This window comes from Uloborus diversus, unplaced genomic scaffold (assembly GCF_026930045.1).
Source record: "Uloborus diversus isolate 005 unplaced genomic scaffold, Udiv.v.3.1 scaffold_538, whole genome shotgun sequence".
Taxonomy (NCBI): Eukaryota; Metazoa; Arthropoda; class Arachnida; order Araneae; family Uloboridae; genus Uloborus; species Uloborus diversus.
In genome coordinates, this window is record NW_026558723.1 from 27,135 (window position 1) to 48,655 (window position 21,521).

The following is a 21,521-nucleotide window of genomic DNA, read 5'->3' on the forward strand; positions in this document are numbered from 1 at the left end:
GAACTGTCATTGAAAATTACGATTTAAATACACAGTGAAATCGTTAAAGGTACCACACACACACACACACACACACACACACACACACACAGCTAATACAGTGGTTCCCTCAGGGGCAGATTTACAGTCTATTCAAGGGGGTGGCGGTTCAAGGCCATAAAAGCTCTTCCTCGCCCCGAAGCCTCTCCCCAAAGTCATGTAGTGGGGGCAGAGAGTGAATTGCACTCCCCTTTATCCTGTATTTTAAATACTAATTGTCCCTCATCGCCCCTCACGAACTTATCGCCCCCTTTGAAGTGTCAAATCTCCCCTTCGGGAGCTATCACCCCCAAGGTTGAAAAACCACTGTTCTAAGTCATAGCGATGTATATTATCATACCAGTATAGTTTAGTCTATGGAAGAAAAAGTTAGGACGACACATATAGAAATATAAAAATCGTTAAAGTTCAAAAAAGAGAGGGGAGGGGCAAACTTAGGTTCAAATTAAAAAGTGGGTAACACTGTCCATCCTCGACTACACTGACTGTCGAAAATTAATTTTAAGCAAATTTGTGGATTGTAACTGATGCTTGAAATTAGTGGTGATTGCTACTAATTCCTTCAATTCTATTTTATTGTTTTTAGAAAACAACGGCCACCGAGGGCGCGGTCCCCCCCTAGTAAATCCGCCACTGGGTTCCCTACCTACGACCTGCGAACTACATTTGACCCGCGAACCGAACCGTGCGGATCATTGCTGTTTAAGTAATGAACCGAAAAGCACTATTAATAACCTTTACCAAATGTTCCAGTTTGATCGGGACAACCTTGATTTACAGACAAAATCTCGGTGTCCCGTCCGGTTTACTTCATGTCCCGGTCAAAGATAAATTTGTTTTCATATGACTAAAAAGATCTACAACTAATTAACTGTGAAGGATTATTAAGATTAATTTCTTTGTTATTTATAGCTTTGACACGTAAAATACTATCGGATTGACTTGTGAGGATTTTTACAACAAGATTAAAACCAAAAAAGACTTTCTAAAAAAGTCCTAGCGGGTGAAAAGTACACGTAAATATTATTCAAATTTAGGCGATGTAAGAAAGGGAAACAGCGCCCCTTGATGAGCCTTTTCGAAGCATTGACTTTTTTTTGTTTTGTTTTTTTTGCAATTTCTGTCTAAAAAAATCAATTGTATTAAAAAAAAATAATTTGCTGTTGTCAAGTTGTCAAATACAAACAACATCTCCCCCAATTTAAATTCAGACAGGAGCCTCTTAAAGAAACGTATTGAAAAAAATAAAAAAAATAAATGAAAAACGAGGAATAATAAAAATACACATTTGATTTTACTTCAACTCAAACTGTATAGTACTTGAATTAATATAGGACAAGGACGTAAGTGACGTTTCCAAAATAAATAAAGTTGAATCTGAAAAAAAGGACAACAATCCCCAAACATCCTATTGAAAATAAAGTTTGAAAAAGACGAAGACAATCTTCACAGCTTTCATTTACTTGAAACAAGCTCAAGATTTCATTTCAACTTTCTATCTAAACTGTATACTCCAACAAAACGTCCATGAAAAGTGTTTTCGAGAGAGAAAAAAGGAAAAGAATCAACAATAAGATACGAAAAGATTTGTTTTCAGCAATAAATAAACAAATAAATAAACACGTAAAGCAAAGAATGAAGTGTGTCACCATCAACCAATCACAAAAACAATAGAATATGAAACGTTAAGCTACGTCCAAGGAAGATCAATAAGTAACCTCCTTTGCTCAAAAAGAAAAAAAATATCAAAATAAATAAATGTGTAAATAAATAAATAATACTCATAGCCAATTCACTGACCGAGTAACGCTCTGTGACGTCATCAACAACGAAACTCGCGTCGTAGCCAGTAGCGTAACTAGGGGTTGGCAGGAGTGGCTCTCGTCAGGGGCGCAGCAGCCGGGGGGAGCGGCATTTCGATTGATTAAACAAAAAAAAAATTTAAGAGCTTTTTTTTTTTGTTCATAAAATTTGAAAAATGCTTTAAAACTTGTAAAAAAAAAAAAAAAAACTCTCAAGAAAAAGAGCTAGAGGGTATATATATATATATATATATATATATATATATATATATATATATATATATATATATATATATATATATATATATATACACATATATATATATACATATATATATATATATATATATATATATATATATATATATATATATATATATATATATATATATATATATATATATATATATATATATTTATATATATACATAACATCTACTGAGAAGGAACATTGGACATTATTGAAAACAATTCTAAAAAAGAAAATAAGAAAAACAATTACAATGCTGCTGCCTCCTTGTCGAATCAATTCATCAAAATGTTTAAAAAATAAAAAAAAAAAAATTGCCGTTCACAATGAGTTCTCATGTGGGCGACTCTGGAGTGGGAAGGGGGTGGGGCAATTTTTTTTAGTTCGCCAGGGGCGCTAGACCCCATAGTTACGCTACTAGTCATAGCATAATTTGATAATATTATTTGGTAATGTTTGACATACAGGGAAATGTTTTATTTTGACGAGGCTGTACTTGTAAGGCTGGTAAGACTGTAACGTTAGGAGAATGAAACATGGCCCACTAGATGGCGCTGACGCTTAACGGGCGTTTCCATTTATGACTTTTCTGTGTTAAACAGATGCAACTATGATCCGCTCATGCATCTACCAATCAATATCAAAGTTTCAAAGTTAAATCATTTTTCATTGGACGTCGCTCATTTTGACCGCAAGAGGCGCTGGACGGAATCAATGCATCCACCAATCAATGGCAACGTAATGGAAACAGGGGTTCTCTGTAGCGCCCTCTGTGTTGCCATGAGTGTCAGCGGATGTCACGGCCAATAAGTGTAAGCGAAATTTAGTGGGGCCATGAATGAAGAAACTAAAATGTGGTTAGCAATGGACGCTATCTACTGGAGTTCAGGGTTTATCCACGGGAGTTAGGGTTAAAATTTCAAATACCAAAATATCATCAAACAGGCAATTGCTTCGTTCAAATGTAGAAGCAAATTTCACCCGTCATATCTTAAAAGGCAATTTTCTAGTAATAAATAAATAATGAAAGAGTTTCCCCTTAAGGAAAATAATAGTGAGCGTTCATTTGTAAAAGTGTTCCGACTGCGATAGCTTTCACTACCGCATAATCACATGTTAAATAATCAAAATGATCCACCGACTAATTTTGCTCCTTAAAAATAGAATCGCCCGTTCAGCGAGAAATCCACAAATGTAGCAAATAATGGCGATAAAACAGCAACCCTTCATGTTCCCTTCACGCGAAACAGGGTATTACACGAATCATGCTTACTTCGTACCCGAAAGTGACAGCCATCATGAGTATCAAGAACGCGAAGAAAGCTTCCAGTTTGCGCAGGCCGTATCTGTCGAGGAAGAGGAACGTGAAAGTGTCGAAGATGGTGAGGAGGACACCTCCGTATAACGGAATCCTGCAAAAGAAACACAGGGATTATTATTGTAACCACTGAGGAGGGGGAACTGAGTCAAAATCGGTTCTTTTTTGATGACAATTATTAAATAAAAGCTGCGTCGCCCGGCTTTGCTCGGCCTACCTCGAAAATAAAAGTTATGTCAAGTGACGCGTGTTCAACGCTCAGGCTTGAACAAAAAAAAAGAAAGAAAAAAAATCAGTAAAATTTTGCCGCAGATTGCGGAAAAATAACCAAAAAAAGTAAACGTTTTAAATTCTCCGATTACAGGAAAAGGCTTTAAAACAAAAGAAGAAATTTTACTTGTTCATATTCGAGAACAAAAATGGCAACAGATCTTTCGTCTCAATGATTTTCTTCCCGCTATACATTTTGATAAAAGCATTGTTGCAGAAAATTGAGATGAAGCACTGAATAATAATTTGAATGGAGGAAAGCCTCCGAAAAATAGCCATTTTCTGTCGAAATCTATGTGCTCTAATTGATAGTTTTTAATTGATATCTCCGCTAATTACAATCGGAGAATTATGTCAAATAGCCAAGCATGAAGACGGGAAGATTACGAATCCATCGATACCTAGTTCGATGGTCACTTCACTGTCGTTCGAGAGAAGAAACTTGGACATAGATACTTAGGTATACACGCTATGTTTTTAATTATATAAGATAGATAGATATTTTAGATTTAAGTTTAATAAATAAAATATTTCAATTTAACGAATAATTCAATTAGTTTACTTCAATTGTCTCTCTCTCTCTCGCACAAAACTTACTCCTCCTTACCATTGCACGCGGTTCAACTCGTTGGATGCAGTCCTGAAGACAGCTCTGTTTTTGGATCCAGACCAGAAGCTCCTTGATCCATCGATTTGGAATGGAAACTAGGAGGACATTGTAACGCGACAGATTTAACGTGCATCAGCCACCATCATCACACCCGAGGGCCTTCGACCGGCGAGCGGGGAACCCGCGGCTGTCCAGTAGGACGGCACATTTAAAATTTTATACGCAATAAGTAGTTAATTTATGACGCACCAAGCATCTAAAAATGCACCTCATGTGATAAAACTATAATTATGGCGGAGAAATATGGCAAAAACAAAATTTTTACTAATTGAGGAAATTTATTGAAAACGTTAAAAAAAACTGAAAATTGCTAAAATTCCTACTCATTTGTGGCAAAGAAAAGAACTGTACCACACACTCTAACATTTTTATGGGAGTTTAGTTCCACCAATGGGGGGGCCGTGGTAGCCTGATCGGTAAGGCATTGGACTCGGGGCCGGAGGGTCTCGGGTTCGATCCTCGCTGGTCGAAGACCCACCGTCGTCATTAAAGGGGACTGGGCGACGTTAAATATGCTCGTGGTCTCAATGTCCTCCAAGTGAAACGATACCTCTGGGGGTGCTAGCACCAGGTAGCTATTAGCTCTTGGACTAGTTCTAAATTCTCATTAACTGCTCGATCCGGTGATGGTGCTGCCATCTATCGGTATATAAAAAAACAATGGAGGCAAGGCACTTAGTATGCAGTCCTCGACATAAATGCAGTTGTAGTCAGTTGTGACTCTTGAATAGAATAGTTCCACCAATGGCATCTTCCGATTCCGAGTCACAACTGACTACAACTGTATTTATGTCGAGGACTGCATACTAAGTGCCTTGCCTCCATTATTTCATATACCGATAGATGGCAGCACCATCACCGGATCGAACAGTTTATGAGAATTTAGAACTAGACCAGGAGCTAATAGCTACCTGGTGCTAGCACCCCCAGAGGTATCGTTTCACTTGGAGGACATTGAGACCACGAGCCTATTTAACGTCGCCCAGTCCCCTTTAATGACGACGGTGGATTTTCGAACATCGAGGTTCGAAATCAGGACCCTCCAGCCCCGAATCCGACACTCTACCAATCGGACTACCACGGCCCCCAATGGCACCCTTTCAGCGCAACTCATCATCGAACACAGAAACATACTATTGTTACTAGATTTGGCTAAAAACATGAAAAAACAGCATTTTTTTCGAAACTTCAACCCAATTGCGGCCGATCAAGAAATTGTCAGAAAATATTCGAATTTTTTATGTGCACTTTGCTCCACCAATGACACATTTTCTGTACTACCCATCATCGAAATAAAAAAAAGTTGTTTTGTGGCACACCTTACTGTGCAGTTACTAGTCCAACGCCTCAGTGATGACCACCGTAATATTTTACATCCTGTACAGGTAATGATAGTGGTCGGTTAGGGTTGAGATAGCGCAGTCGGTAAGGCTCCGAGTTCATGGCTGAAAAGTCGTGGATTCGATACCAGTCTGTCGAAGACATTAGTGTGCACTAATGGCGACTGGTGCAAGATACATCTGCCGTGAACACAAAATCCTTCAAAATTCCCATTTCAAATCAATATCTTAAAAGTTGCTGGATCAATGGTTGCTACTGTCCGGACAGAAATAGAGAGAGAAAGGAGATGTCTACAGTACCTTGTCCAACCGGTAAAACCCTTAGAGTAGGAATAGAAATAGAGGGAGCTAGTCCAATCATTGGCTGAGTAAAAGCTGAGGCTACGACTCTCAGTCACGTGATTCAACAACGACGAATGGTTGAGACGTTTTGCGTGAAACTAGCGAAAGAAACCTGATTTCTTCCAATGCTTTGCTTTAAAATCTATCACGTGACTTGGGCTCTTGGCTTCACGTAAGAAAGTCTTCTTTCCCTCCATTTTATCTCTTTTCAATGGTAAAACCACGTTTAATGGTAGGCCTTGAGTGTGGAGTGAAGAAGCTGGAACTAACGCATTACAAGCAACGCAATTGTAGTTGCAATGGGGGGCTCTTTGGCGGAGCGGCGGAATGCGCTTGCTCTGGCAGCTGACTGAGTACAGTAAAGGAGGTCGTGGGTTCTGTTCCCACCGATGCTGTCGATGTTATTTCCTTCTCTTTGCGATTTCGCAACTCTCTGATGTAATATATAAAGCTGTTTAGCATCTTGTCTAGTAGTTGGCACTTTTTTTCTTGTAGTTTGTCGTGTAATACGCGCGCGCGTTTCTTTCTTACCTTTTTCTTATTAAAATTATATCCTATTATATCCTATTATTCCTCCTATTTCTATTTAAAAAGTAATGTAGCAAGTAGTATAATGAAACAAAAAGAAATCTGAATAGATTTCTGGAACTTGCTTTTAACGCTAGTTTAGTAAAGAAGCAAGTTTCAAATGCATCTAGTTTTTCAAATCTGATTGTTACCCATCTTCTGCGAACGCAACCTGAATTTCCCTCCAATCGAATGTTTTAAAAATGTTAATTAATACATCTGCTGGTGCTCCAGAGCTGCAAGTTTTTTCATTAAGATTTGGCAGCACATGTTAGTGTTATTGTTTTTTTCTGGGAATCTCGCAGTCGAAATTACACGTATACGGGTCCTGAGCGACCAAGTGCACGAACTCGAAATGTATGATGTCAATAAATAAATTTAAAAAATAAATAAATAAATAAATTACACGTGCGGGTAGATTCCCCCGCGATAAGTGATTTTATTTTCATAAATATTGGAGCTACTTTAAAATTTCATGAGGGTAGCTTTGATCTACCCTAGTCGGTGTATTTTTTCAATTGGCGTGTAAACTTTGTCCGTTGAACAATTAGTTTCTGGTTTCCAAGTCGTCCGCATCTAATTTGAACTACACACAGAGGTAAGTCAAGCATTCCAAGTTGTTTTCTTTATTTTAAATTTTCATTTTAGCTTTTTTGTTTGTTTTCAACACTAAATTTGTGCCATGGAACAGGGAAGATACATAAATAGTTTTTACAGGGGGGCACCGGACAGTCAAACCTGGATTCCTCTGGCAAATTGTTTTTAATTTTTTTTAAATTGTTTTTTTCATCAGTTTATGCCAATTAGTCTATTGTAAAGTACAGGAAAGCGGTAGACCTCTTACGTTCGGATTACCGAATCTCGGTAATCCGAACGTCCATTAATCCGACACCACCAAGATGACGTAAATAAAATTATTTTTTTTTAAAACAATTTTTTGCTGTAATAATGCTTACATTCTGTGTTAATTATTAATTAGATAACCAACATTTTACATTGCAATGCACTTATCTCTTTTCTGTAACACGTATGATCCGTTGTAGCCATATTATTCTAGCTGTTGTGTTATGTACAGAACATGGGAAAAGTATGAGATGTTCTGTTATCCGAGCGATTTGACCAGTCAGACTCCCCCCCCCCCCTCCGGTCCTAATTAGTTTAAATTAAAGAGTTAAAGAGTTTCTACTGTGCTAATTTACTTCTGATGAGAGAGTAAAATATCTTTTTACTTTTTTATTAACACGCTTTTATTAGCTTCACCTGTATGTATGTATGTATGTATGTATCTTGTAACGGAATCTTGCAGCTCAAATTTCGCCCACTTCCTGCGATCGGATTTTTTTGAAATTTGGCACGCGATCTCAGACCCGATGACAATGCAATTCTATAATCAAATTAATTAATTAACTCTTTTAGTTGTTAGTTTCCTCCAATTTTAATCAATATTTTGGCATAAATCCAACAATGTGATAAAGGAAAAAAATTTAAAAAATATATTAAAAAATGCTCTCAAAAATTATTTAAAAATATCCACAAAAACCTTTAATTTTTCTGCATCAGACAAAATTTGTTCCAAGGTAATTAGAGCATGAAATACAGTGGCTCCCAAAAGTGTTCGTACACTTTGAAATTTTTTAGTAAAACCAAAATAACTCGAAACTGAATTCGAATATGAAGTGCAATATTTTTTCACATCATTCCTAAGTCATTCTAAATACAGCCCATTGGTTCTTTTCAAAATATTGACGGATCTTCTTTTTGAAATGGGTCAGAAAACAAAGAGACAGAGAAATAACACGCCACCAAAGTCATTGTACACTCAAATATTTTCGAATAAATTAATGTTTAAAATTATCATATGTCGTTTCATTAATATTTTTGCAGTGTGTTGACCCTTATAAGCCATTTGGCTTTAATTTTTTGTTTATTTATTCCTTAATATTGTGCTTATTACTATAAAATGGCTGGTATTCGTAAAAAACCGCAAACACCATTCAAAATTTGAATTTTTTTCCCACAGTAGAGGTAAATTGGTTTGAAATGTCTCTCATGTAGTTAATTTATTTGTTTGTATATGAAAGTGCTTGATAAAATGCTTTAAAGTAAGAAATCGGACCGAAAACAAGGTAAGAAAAGGTCAACCGGCAAAGTTGACAAAACGTAATCGGAGATTTAAATTTAAAAAAATTATGAAAAATACACATTTGAGTGATGTAAAAGTTTCTGCAGAGTTAAAAGAAACATTTTACATTTAGTTTTCACCTAAAATTGTTCGTCAAGTTCTCTGATTAGCTGGATTAAATGGGACCTCTTCCAGCAGAAATTTTCTTGATCGTGCGAAAAACAGAAAGCTTACGCTTTTCGTCGCAAAATCAATGATAAACAATCTCAAAACGTTTTAGAATTACGTCTTACTTACAGATAAAAATTAATTCAACATTTTTGGTTAAATTTTTGTATAATTGTAAGTAGAAGAAAAAATTATGAACTTAATCTTAAGAACTTAGTTGGATCAGTTAATCAGGACGGTGGAGGTGTTTTAGTGTGAGGGTGCATATCAGCATCAGGACTTGGTAGTTTAGAATTTTTTGATGAAATAATGAATCATGCTGTTCCTATAAATATTTTAAAAACCAATTTTGAACTCTTAGCCAAAAATTTGGTTATTGGAAACAACTTTGTTTTCTATCAAGATAACGATAAGAAGCACACGGTTTTCAAGGTTTGCGTCTAGTGACTCGAAAATTGTCCTAAAATATAGAAAATACCCCCTCAATCTCCAGATTTTAACTTAATGTAACGTATTTATAGATATCTGAGGGCTAAATTACGAAAATAGGGCTTCAAAACGAAAATAGAGCTAGAAATAGTAAGACTCGAAGTGTGGTTGAACACTTACGCAGAAATTACGCAAAAAAGAAAGAAAGAAAAAGAATGAAATTTATTCCCAGACATTTAAAAGGTATTATGAATGCTGTATGATATTCTACTAATTAATAACTTAATCAAAAGTTATATTATTCAATAATATATAGACATTTTATAAAGTGTACGAAGACTTTTGTGAGATAAAATTTCGGCACTTTTTGGTTTTTGATTTTTAAAAAATTAAGCTTTAATATTTTTTAAAAACTTTTCATGTAGTTTTGTTAAAAATAGATCATAGATCTTATAATTAAATAACCTATTCCGAAATATTAATTCTAACCAATGGATTGGGGCCTATTTCATTGTAAGTCGAAGGTGTACGAAGACTTTTGGGAGCCACTGTATAATTGTTTTTGACTAATTTCATGCTAAAATTAAGGTGAGCCTTTAATTGGAAATTCATTGCTGATCAGACCATTGTTAACAGAACTTTTATTCAAATGCATCTCAAATTTTCAAATAATATAAATATGATTTCCGCAAACATACATCGATGACTCACAGTAGCTTCCCATTGGGGGCCCTTGTCTTAACTTGAAGATATTACCTCGCACTCGTTTTATAAATAATTTCGTCGCTTGATAATTCTCCAACATATAAGACTAAAAAACAGAAAAATAAAATAATAGTTTAAAAAACTAAAAAAAAAAATAAATAAAAATAAAAAAACACGCTTTCGTAGCAAAATGAACTAAAAAGTGAGAAATAATCTTTGGATGATAGTAGTTGACCAATCACTTAATTTTAATGTAATACAAAAAGCGTGGGGGGGGGGGGGGCTTCGTATCAGTTGTCTTGAATTTCTTCCATTTGTTGTCCAAGCAAAAATGTAAATAGACAGCGCCCCACGCTTTTTTGTATTACATTAAAATTGAGTGATTGGTCAACTACTATCATCCAAAGATTAGTTTTCACTTCTTAGTTCATTTTGCTACGAAAGCGTGTTCTTTTAGTTTTTTAAACTATTATTTTATTTTACAATACTTAAAATCAATTAAACACTAAGCTGCACTTTCTGCAAAACATTATTAAAATCTGCGGTATTGACTAGAGAAATACTTATGATGATTATAACAATAAACATACCCCATTAATTTTATGTTCAGGTTTCATAAATTTGTTAATATTTTCCCACTGAGGAGAGAGTTACTATCCCTTTCTCTTCGCTTTGGGTGTTATCTCGGATTTAGTAGATTATAAAACACTAGCATTCTTGTACCCGGCATTGCTCGGGTAATGGAATTAGCAGGGGTTAACAGTGCTTGGTGCACCTAGTTTCGAAAATCCCCTATAATAATTACTTATTACCTATAACTTTTTCTAATTTGGGGAGGATCCCGGGGACCCTGGACTCCTTATATATATATGCCCTTGTCCTTAACCGATCTTTAACTACTATTAACGATCTTTTTAAAGTATTGATTATGTTTGCAAACACAGGCCATCCACATTTTATTGTTATACCTATGTTTAAGCAAGAACTTCTTTGTATACAACATTTTTAGTTTTTTTTTTTTTTTTTTTTTTTCTGGGGCTAAAATTATTTAACTGACTTTGGAGCGAGCTGCATAAAAAATTGACCGTGTGAAAAAAAATCTTCTCTTAAATCGATCCCTGCTACTTTTAATGTCTGTCCTTGTGACTTATAGCCAGTTATTGCAAAGCAAACTTTTACAGGAAACTGCACTCTTCTAAATTCAAAAGGATAGTCCACCTGTGATGATGCTCTTAAAAATTTCGTTTCTAGTTTTGAAAAAATGAAAGCAAAAAACAGAAACATTATTATTTGACTTGAGAAAAGCTTCGAAGAATCACGTGAGAAACAAAAACAATATCAAATTTAAAATTCGCTATTGACCAAAAGTTGAGATGAAGTACTGAATAATGATTTGAATGGAGGAAAGCCTCCGAAAATAAGGGATTTAAATTTCAATGACAGGTTTTAATTTCACAGAAATTAAGGAGTTTTAATTAATTTCTCCTGAACAAATTGATATTTCAAAAAATCCTTTCTTAGTGGATACTTTCGTAATCATGTGGACATGCCTGCCAATTTTCAAGTCTGAGGCTTCAGCGGTATTGGCTGTGCGTTGATATATATATATATATATATATATATATATATATATATATATATATATATATATATATATATATATATATATATATATATATATCTATATATATAAAAATGGAGTTTGGTAAATTTGTTCCCTAAGATCTCAGAAACTACCCGGCAGATTTGGCTGAAACTTTCACCGTTTGTTCAGTTTGGTACTGGGAAGGTTTATAGACCAGTTCGAAAAAAATCCGATTGATAGTTCCCTTTTTATTCCAATTTTAGTCCCAATTTTCGCATAAATGTCCCAATATGACGGTGAAAAAATACGAGCACATATTAAAATTATGTGTCCATCGAAAGCGCTTATTTTTCTGCTGAAGATGGCATCTGTTAGAAAGTTCTAAGTTGTATAAAAAACGAGTTATGAGCTTTTTTTGTTCCATGTTCGAAGGCTTTCCTCAACCCAATTCATTATTTAGTGTATCATCTCAACTCCCAGCTCATAGCTAGAATTGTTGAATATTTTTGTGTTTCGTCTGACTGTTTGAGGCTTTTCTCAAATCAAATCTCAAAGTAACGTTTTTTCCCCAAGATTGGCTAATAATAACTAGATTTGGCTAATTATTTTCCATTTAAACGGAAATTCAGTGTAATTAATGGTTTTTTTTTTTTTTTTGATTATTTGTGCTGATTGGACACTTAATCATTATCCAATCTAACAGCAGAAACTTCGCTAAAATTTATGCAGAAAAATTTCAGTAGCGGATGCATTTGGCAGTTTTTTTCAACTGTCGCGGTTTTTGAAGTCAAAGACTACGTAATAATGTTTGTCAGCTTTCACCATGTACACAAAATATCGCCAATCAAAGAATCTTTAAAAACTTTTTTTACTGTAAAATAATCCAGCAACTAAATTAGGCAAATCCAAAAACAGCACAAAAACTTCCATTAATGTGACTTTGTGCACAAATTCAAACCATCGCCAAATGTTACTACTTATTTTGGAAACATTTCGTATGAAATTATTTAGCGTCATTTTGTGGTGACCAAAAGTATCTCAGCATCTGGCGACAATATCTCTTTAGCAAAAATTAGTAACATGGCGTTTTACAAAGTAAGGAGGGGGAGCATTATCCAAGGTATTCCAAAATGATTCCCGCAAATTCGATATCATTTTAAATCGCACCAAGACCCACAATAATTGAAATTTTAAAAAATAACTAAAGCAAGGTTAAGGGGATTACGGGCGCGCAGCTACATTTTTTTAAACAGTTCACACTTCAATAGACATACAAAGAAGATAAGACTCCGTGTAAAAAAAATAAGTATTAACTGATAAATCATTTTAAACATGTGAAGTTTAATTTCATATTTCTGAAATTCTTCAAATTTGTATGTGGTTAAATTTCGTGTTTTCGTTTCTAAATGAATACTATTTTGCTCTTTTTATTTACTTCTACTTTAGTTTTATGAGTAAGAAAGAAGTTAGATTTTAAATCACGTCAAAAAGGTGTGTTTTAAATTCTTTCACTTAAAACAGAAAACAAATGCAAATAACGATTGTTTCTCACAATTATTGCTAATCCAGGCAACGCCGGGTATTTTTGCTAGTATATATATATATATATATATATATATATATATATATATGTATATATATATGTTAGGACATTGATTTTTATATATTAAGATTATGTAATTAAGAAACTCATAGTACATTAGTGTTTTATTTAGGTATGTATTTCTTTACTCCAATTGCGCCCATATAGAAGGGGGGAAAGGGGGATCGAGCCCCCCTTAGAAATGAGACCTTCCTTGCTTTTAGTAGTACTTTTTTCTTTGCAAAAATGCAAAAACATTTCTTCTCCAGCCATTAATGAATAAATTAAAAATGTCAAATTTTAATGACTCTAATCTGTCCTGAAATCTGCTTCCATGGGGAAAATATCCTTCTAAACCATGGTTAAAATATCTGAGCCCAACTTTACAATTTTGCATATGGGCGCCCATGGTTACTACTGACATCCGACTGACTTCTGATTTCAACGTAAGGCCTGTGGCATTAGATGCTAGATAATCCAGTTTCTGTGGTTGTAGAAACAAAAGTAATTTTATTCAACTACTAGTGGCACCCGCACGGCTTTGCCCGTAGTAGAAAATTAAAAGGTCTTTTGGTTCGCCTGTATATTTACAAATAGTGGATGATGAATTTCTCGCCAATTTGCTATGATAAATTTGCTCGCCCATGTTATAGTAATTTGCTCGTCCACGTTATGATATTTTACTCGTCCGTCCGAAGAGCTGACGTCGCCCAGGGCAAATGTTTCCTGGCGCACCCTCCCCCATACACACAGAAAAATCAAGTTAGTTATTACTTCAATGCATCACGCGCTTGAACGCGCCGTACTTGCATTTTTTTTTATGAATATTAATGAACAAAACAATCAGAGGACTGTGGATCACACAAATTATAACGCAAGAAATGAATCTGTTTCTAATATTTATTAATTAATGCCCCAAAAACTTTTAGAAAAGTGAAAATGTTAAAAATTTAAATATTTATCTTGTAAAATGTTATCCACAAGGTAAAAAAAAATTAAAACGAATTAGTTACTCATATTGATCAAGTTAAGCACACGAATAAAAAATATGTAGATTATAAATAGAAAATGTGTTTTTCGAAATTAATTACATCAAAATTTAAATTTCGAAATTTTGATCTTTTCAGGAGTTTTTTTGCTTTTACTTGTTCCAACTTCATACCAGCATTTATAAAAGTAGAGACAAAGATGTCATTTTTTTGCATCAAATTTTCGTAAGTTTCTGTTTTACAGAGCTAGATTCATGACGGCTTCATCACGAAGGGAAAAGATACGGCTCACACTGCGGAATTGAAATTTTTGGATGGAGTGTTTTCAAGTAAGACTACGCTTCATTGCTAGGTGTTTCAAAGCATTTTAGGGGAAATAGGCACCCCATCACCCCATATTTGTAATGAATTTACTAAGCAAAAATATATTATCTAATAATTAAAAACTAAGCGTACCTATGTATCTATGTATGTTCAAGCTTCTTCTCCCGAACGACAATGAACTGACCATCGAACCAGGTATCGATGGATTCGTAATCCTCCCGTCTTCATGTTTGGCTATTTAACATAATCCTCCGATTATAATTAGCGGAGATATCAATTAAAAACTATTAATTATTACTCTTAGATTTCAAAATCAAATCCCTATTTTTCGAAGGCTTTCCTCCATTCAAATTATTATTCAGTGCTTCATCTCAACTTTCCGCAACAACGCTTTTATTAAAATTTATAGCGGGTGAAGAAAATCATTCAGACGAAAGATATGTTGCCATTTTCTTTCTCGAATATGAAGAAGTAAAATTCTTGATTTTGTTTTAAAGGCTTTTCCTGCAATCGGTGGATTTAAAATGTTTACTTTTTGGTTGTTTTTCCGCAAACTGCCGCAAAACTTTACTGATTTTTTTTTCTTTTCTTTTTGTTCAAGCCTCAGGGTTGAACAGGCGTCACTTGACATAACTTTTATTTTTGAGGTAGACCGTGCAAAGCCGGGCGACGCAGCTAGTATATAATCTAATTTGTCATTTTACTTCTACTTTGGCTTAGCTTCTGGTTTTGAAGCTAAGCCAACAGTACCGAACCGTCACAAACTAAATTCTGTTTTGGAACTGACTCCCAATAAATCAAAATGATCATCCTTGGTTTAAAACGCACGTAAATGTGCGAGGAAAAGCAGTTATCATCGCCTCAGAGCAATAGTAGGATATCTTAGTGTTATTCCTGGGATTAAGTCTTAGTGTTGCCCTGAGGCGACGCTATGTAAATGCGTTACTTTGCTTGTAATGTAAAATCAAAGTGGGCATGCTGGAAGGTTAAAGCAAATATACATGTAAATCAAAATTGATACCAGGGAAAAAGTGTTTTTTTTAATCGTCCGGTTGTCAAAGAAAAACTTTTCAACGGACATACCTTATTGACATACAAAAAGTACTCAAAGATGTCAGTTTATTGGCAAATGAAATAAATGTCATCTCGGAGACATGAAAGAGTTTGTAACGGCTCATGAATAATATCGTGCAGGCATCAAAGAGCCTGTAATGTCATATGCAATGAACTACGTCCCGTAGACGGCAAAAAATTTGCAACATCACACGAAATGAAGTTTTGGAGACCTCAAAGAGTCTTGAATGGCGGATGAAATGAGTGACGTTTTGGTGACGTCAAACATTCTGTAAATGGTGCGTAAAATAAACGACCTCCAGAAGACGTCAAAGAGCCAGTGACGCATGAATGACGTTTCGGAGACATCAGTTTACGTTTGTATTTGAAATGAGTGACGAATCGGAGACATCAGTATTCAGTGGCACGTGAAATAAACGACTTCCAGAAGATGTCAAAGAGCCAGTGACGCATGAATGACGTTTCGGAGACATCAGTTTACGTTTGCGTTTGAAATGAGTGACGACTCGGAGACATCAGTCTTCAGTGACACGTGAAATGCTGTGGGAGATATTTAAATTAGGGGCATAACGCAATGTATTTCTAGGAGCCCCTTAGAGACAAACAGAGCTGCGTAAAATATTTTTCATCTGCTTTTTTGGATCCTCTTCTGGGCCCCTATATCTCGAGGACTCATAGCAGTTGCGACATTTGCAACAGGGTAAATCCGTCTTTGATGAAAAGAATAAAGTTTCCTAGAGGTCAAAAAGACTGCGATAGCACATTGAGGCCGTGAGAAGCAAAGGGATGTAAGTGGATATTTTCAGTAAAACGCGTTTAAAGATAACATCCTAGGTAGGCTCTCAATGAAATGTTTTTCTAAATCATGCAGTACAGCATCAACTACCAGGGGTACTAGTACCATCTCCTGCCCCAAGACACAGAAGAGGTTCACCTACCATGTGTACTGGTTATCTCCAAATTTTTAATTTTGCCAATTACATCCCTTTGCTTCTCACTGCCTCATATAATGAATGACTTGTTAAAGATGTCAACGTCATGGTAGATGAACTGAGCGATGTCTCGGAAACATGTCTCGGCTGCAACAGCAGTCAAGGGCTCCCATATAGGGGGGTAAGGGGGCCCGAGCCCCCCTTAGAAGTTAGAACTTCCTTGCTTTTAGTACTTTTTTTCATTTTTAAAATGTAAAAACATTTCTTCTCCAGTCATTAATGTTTAAGTTATTAAAAATTTCAAATTTTAATGACTCTAATCTGTCCTGAAATCGGTTTCCATGGGGAAAATATCCAGCTAAACTATGGGGAAAGTATTCAGTAAATTACCGCCCATTAGCCAGGGCTAAAGCAAAAATACGTGAAATACACAGCCAGCTCAGTCATTTCCAGCCGAGGACTGCCGTTTCGTGCAGTCCTCGGCTGGAAATGACTGAGCTGGCGGTGTATTTCACGTATTTTTGCTTTAGCCCTGGCTAATGGGCGGTAATTTACTGAATATACCTTGCCTCGCGTTCAATCTTCGAGTTGAACCGAACCATTGCTTCGGTCACTCGTCTGGTCTGCTAATTCTATATTGCTACCAGTTTGTTTCGCACTCTTGGCTTCTTTAAGAGGTTTTCCATCTCCAGCTCAGTCACTTTCCTATGCGGGGCTGATGAGTGCTAATAAGCACGAAACTGCAGTCCTCGGCTGGAAATGACTGAGCTGGCGGTGTATTTCACGTATGGGGAAAGTATCTGAGCCCCCCTAACAATTTTGCATATGGGCGCCCTCCCTTGACAGCACTTGAAACTTTCAAATGAATCACGTGTTGGAGACACCAGTCCACAACAGCAGTTGAAATGAGTGATGCCTCGAAGACACCAATGTCAAATGAAATAAATAACATCTCCGAAACATCATTGTGTATCAAGAGCTTACAGTTAATTGCAAAATTGCGGTAACTGTAAGAGGTTATCTCCAGATCTAGGCATGTCAAAGGATTGAAACCCAACTCACCTCCTGTCAGAGAGCAGGTAGAAGGCAATGGCCGTCCCAATCACTTCCTGCATGTCAGCCCCGATGATGGTAATCTCCAACATGATCCACAGCACGTACCTCGGAAAAGGCGCGAACCTCTTCCTGCAGGTCTCAGCCAGATCCAGGCCAGTCACGGACCCCAGTCTGGCTGCCAGCCTCTGGATGAACAGTCCGGCGATGGTGGCCCACAGCAGGATCCAGAGGAGGGAGTACTTGCCCTCGATCCCGTTCTTCAGATCCGCCTCGATGTTGCCCGGATCCAGGTAGGCGATGCTCATCAAGAAGCCCGGACCGCTGAAGGCCCATAGTTTCCTGAAGCTGAACTTGTGCTGAAGAGGGGTGGAACAAGCTCATTAGGGTTTTCTTTTGAAAAGTACTCATAATTGAAGGAGTAAGGGGAATGTGATGTTCGAAAGAACAAAGGGATCATGTAGGGAGCTAGCTACTATAAAAGACTAGACGTTAAATCCCGGTTATCACAAATTTGCCATTTCAACTGCGCTTGCGCGCGGACTTGAGCTTTCTGTTTTAAGATTTCGTGCTGCTTGTTTACAATTAGGCTGTGTTACGAGTCAGCTTTTTGAGCTTTCTGTTTTAAAATTTCGTGTTGCTTGTTTACAATTAGGCTGTGTTACGAGTCCCAACAAGTTAATGAATGCGATTGAAATATTTTCACAGCGATTTCGTGATATTTTATATGAAACTACGGATATGAATAATTGTTAACTGATTATCTTTATAATGTAAAGAGAAAAATGACACTTCAATATTTATTGGTTGGGAAATGTTTATTTAAGATAAACGTAAAACACGTTGTGTACTTTAATGATTGGAATATGAGTACGAATGTCCATCTTTTGCTGATATTTTAAGTTAGGCGTAAACAGCTTAGAATTATACATTTTTATTTTGGTTGGGGGTTCGGCTTTGTATTTGAAGTGATGCTGAAATTCTAATACGCTCTTCTGAGGTTCAAAACTTGGCACTGAAAAGGGCCTTGTTTCATAGAAAAATCAGGCTCCGAATCCATTAATAATTAAGACGCAAAACTCAATCTTTACCGAGGCCTAAAAACTAAATCAGAGAAAGCTTTGAGATCTCTAATTTTTGTCTGTTGCCATCTCATATTTATTCACAAATTTAAAATGTTTGTAATTAATTTCAGCAAGATTTTTGAAATCAGCAAAGTCCGTGCACAAGCGCAGTTGAAATGGCAAATTTGTGATAACCGGGATTTAACGTCGAGTCTATGAAAGCACTTATTTTCATGAGCCATAATTTTCGCAAAAGTTATGGTTGGTGATTTCGTGAGCAGAAAATTTCGCGAATTTATATGAACAGAAACGAAAGTTGAAAAATCTGGTGCGAAGAATTTTCGGGAGGCTTAAATTTTCGCAACTACAATGAGCTCGCGAAAGTTGCAATATTTGATGGGATATTGGTGGAAGAAGGGGTTATGTGGCATTTGTTTTTATTTGGGATGATCATGCAAATGGTGCTATTTTGTGGAAGTGTAAATTTTGAATGTGAACAATTTTTAAATTACACTTTCTCTTCCATTCATCTTTACAATTTATTTCAACAAGATTTTAGGATCATAAAATTAGTTTTAAATTATCGTTGATGAAAATGAAAATTTTAATTTCATTTTTCCGAACGATTTCAATATTGTTCCTTCTTGATGTGGTAAACGCAAATGACGAAAATTTTTCTTGAACTTTTTTGGTACATTTAAAAAGCATTAAAACTATGTGCATTTATGAATATCACTTTGCTCACGAGTTTTCCGTTAAGAAGAAGTTTGGCGGTAACATTCTTACCCACAATCTATAGTGCTTTAATCTGTTGACTTTATATGTCACATTAAGATAATATCTACTCAAGTACGGGGGAGAGGGAATTCCCATTTACTTTTACTCCCATCATTACATTAGCCTCCCCCCCCCCACATTAGTCTTAGTACTTTTCACTCCCATTAATCATTGACCTGAGTAAAGTTCTCAAGTTATCTCTTGGCAAGTCAGCCAAAATAATGGGGGAACAATGTCAATATTCAGTTCAACATTTGAGTAATCAGAGAAATGCCATTCGCAGTCCATGCTGCTGCGATTAACGTTGACAGACTTATTATCAATGGTATTATCTAAGTTAGAATTATCATTAACATAATTATTTGCAGGTGGTTCACCATCATTGACATTAGTACGACTACGCAGTAGTACTAATGTTAATGATGTATCGATAGTAAAGTCACGAAAATTCTGTCTAATATGGACTGAAAAGTGGCCGAGTTTGTGAAAATGCCAGATTATCGGTAATGCGCGAACAACGAGATATTTTGAGCCTGCCAGAACGTTTCCAAGTTTTCTGGATTCTGCCGCGTTGTCGAGGACTGAGTTTTCACGATTCTACTGCATTTACAGTAGGAATTTTAGTTTTGTTCACTTTTGATCTTTGTCTTTATCAGATGAGTTACTAATACAACTTTTATAATATTTGGAAATTTTCCGTTGCTGCCAAAACAAGACAAGAAGGCCGGGGCGGATTTACAGTCCATTCAAGGGGGTGGCGGTTGAAAACCGTAAAAGCCATTCCAACCCCCCAAACCCGTCATGTAGGGGGGCATGGAGTCAATTGCCCCCCTTATCCTGTATTTTAAATACTAATTGCCCCCTACCACCCCTCATGAACTTATCGCCTCCTTGAAAGTTAAATCTCTCCTTTGAGGGCTATCACCACTACGGTTGGAACCACTGTTCTAAGTCATAGCAATGTATTATCATACTAGCTTAGTGTAGTCCAAGGAAGAAAAAGGTTGGAAGACACGTATATAAATATAAAAATTAATTACAGTTCAAAGAAGAGGGGAGGGGTGAGTTTAGGTTCAAATTAAAAAGTGGGTAACGCTGTCCATCCTCGACTACATTAACTGTCTAAACTTAATTTAAAGCAAATTTGTGGAATGTACTTGATTGAAATTTGTAGCGATTGCTAGTAATTCCTTCAATTCTATATTATTGGTTTTAGAAAATGACCGTCACGGAGGGGGCGATCGCCCCCACCGCCCTCTAGTAAATCCGCCACTTCAAGAAGGAATCCAAAAGATAATTGCGTGCGCGGACGAACAACAAACGCGCCAAATGATTGCTCTTTATTGGCGCATTAGCACAATTCATCTGCGGTGGCGTTAATACGTAAGTACCGTATTTTCAATTACCCTTTTCTAGTGTTATTATCTTTAGGTACATTGAGGTAATGGGTTTACTAATGGAATCATGGGGATATTTCGATAACTGGGAATCTGTCGATCTTTCTTCATTGGCGTCAATTTTTGGCTCCAGCGCCTGCGCGAGAATTATTTTTCTTTGCAAACCAAAACAAAGAGATCAGAAAAATCTATTCACATAGGGTTACTATAAATGAACAGGGTTATCAAAATAAAATTATTTACGCCAAAAATGAGACGACCGCACCAGATTCCCAATTATCGAAATATCCCCGGATCATTAATATTTTTGTAAGCATTAAGAGCAACAGCTCTTGGAATTGGAATGAAATCAACACCATTTGCTTTTCCAAGTTCAGTAACTGTGGCTTTTAAAGCGTTTATTAAAATTATTAAGATCTTCAATTTGATTGGGTAATATTGAATTAAAATTCTGAAAATATTAATTCATTTAGAGTTTAAGTTTTATTGTACTCCTGACATTTATCAAGTTTAGTAAGGGTTGTTTTCTCTCTCCCAGATACATAAAATGGTAGGACTATCTGTACTCACCGGGCTTCCAACATCGACATTAGCTAACGGGACTCCAGATATAGAAGCATCGTTGGCTCCAGAAGGAACACTCGTGTTAGACATTGTGCAGTGAAAAATGCAGTTAGCTCGGAGCTTTGATTAATGTGTCTGTCTCCATCAAAATCCGAAAT

At 36.1% G+C, this 21,521-nt stretch overlaps 1 pseudogene; it reads right to left on the reverse strand.

Annotated features, from left to right (window-relative positions):
• The window catches only part of LOC129233577 (natural resistance-associated macrophage protein 2-like), a 62,737-nt pseudogene that overhangs the window by 12,530 nt on the left and 28,686 nt on the right, over window positions 1-21,521 (reverse strand).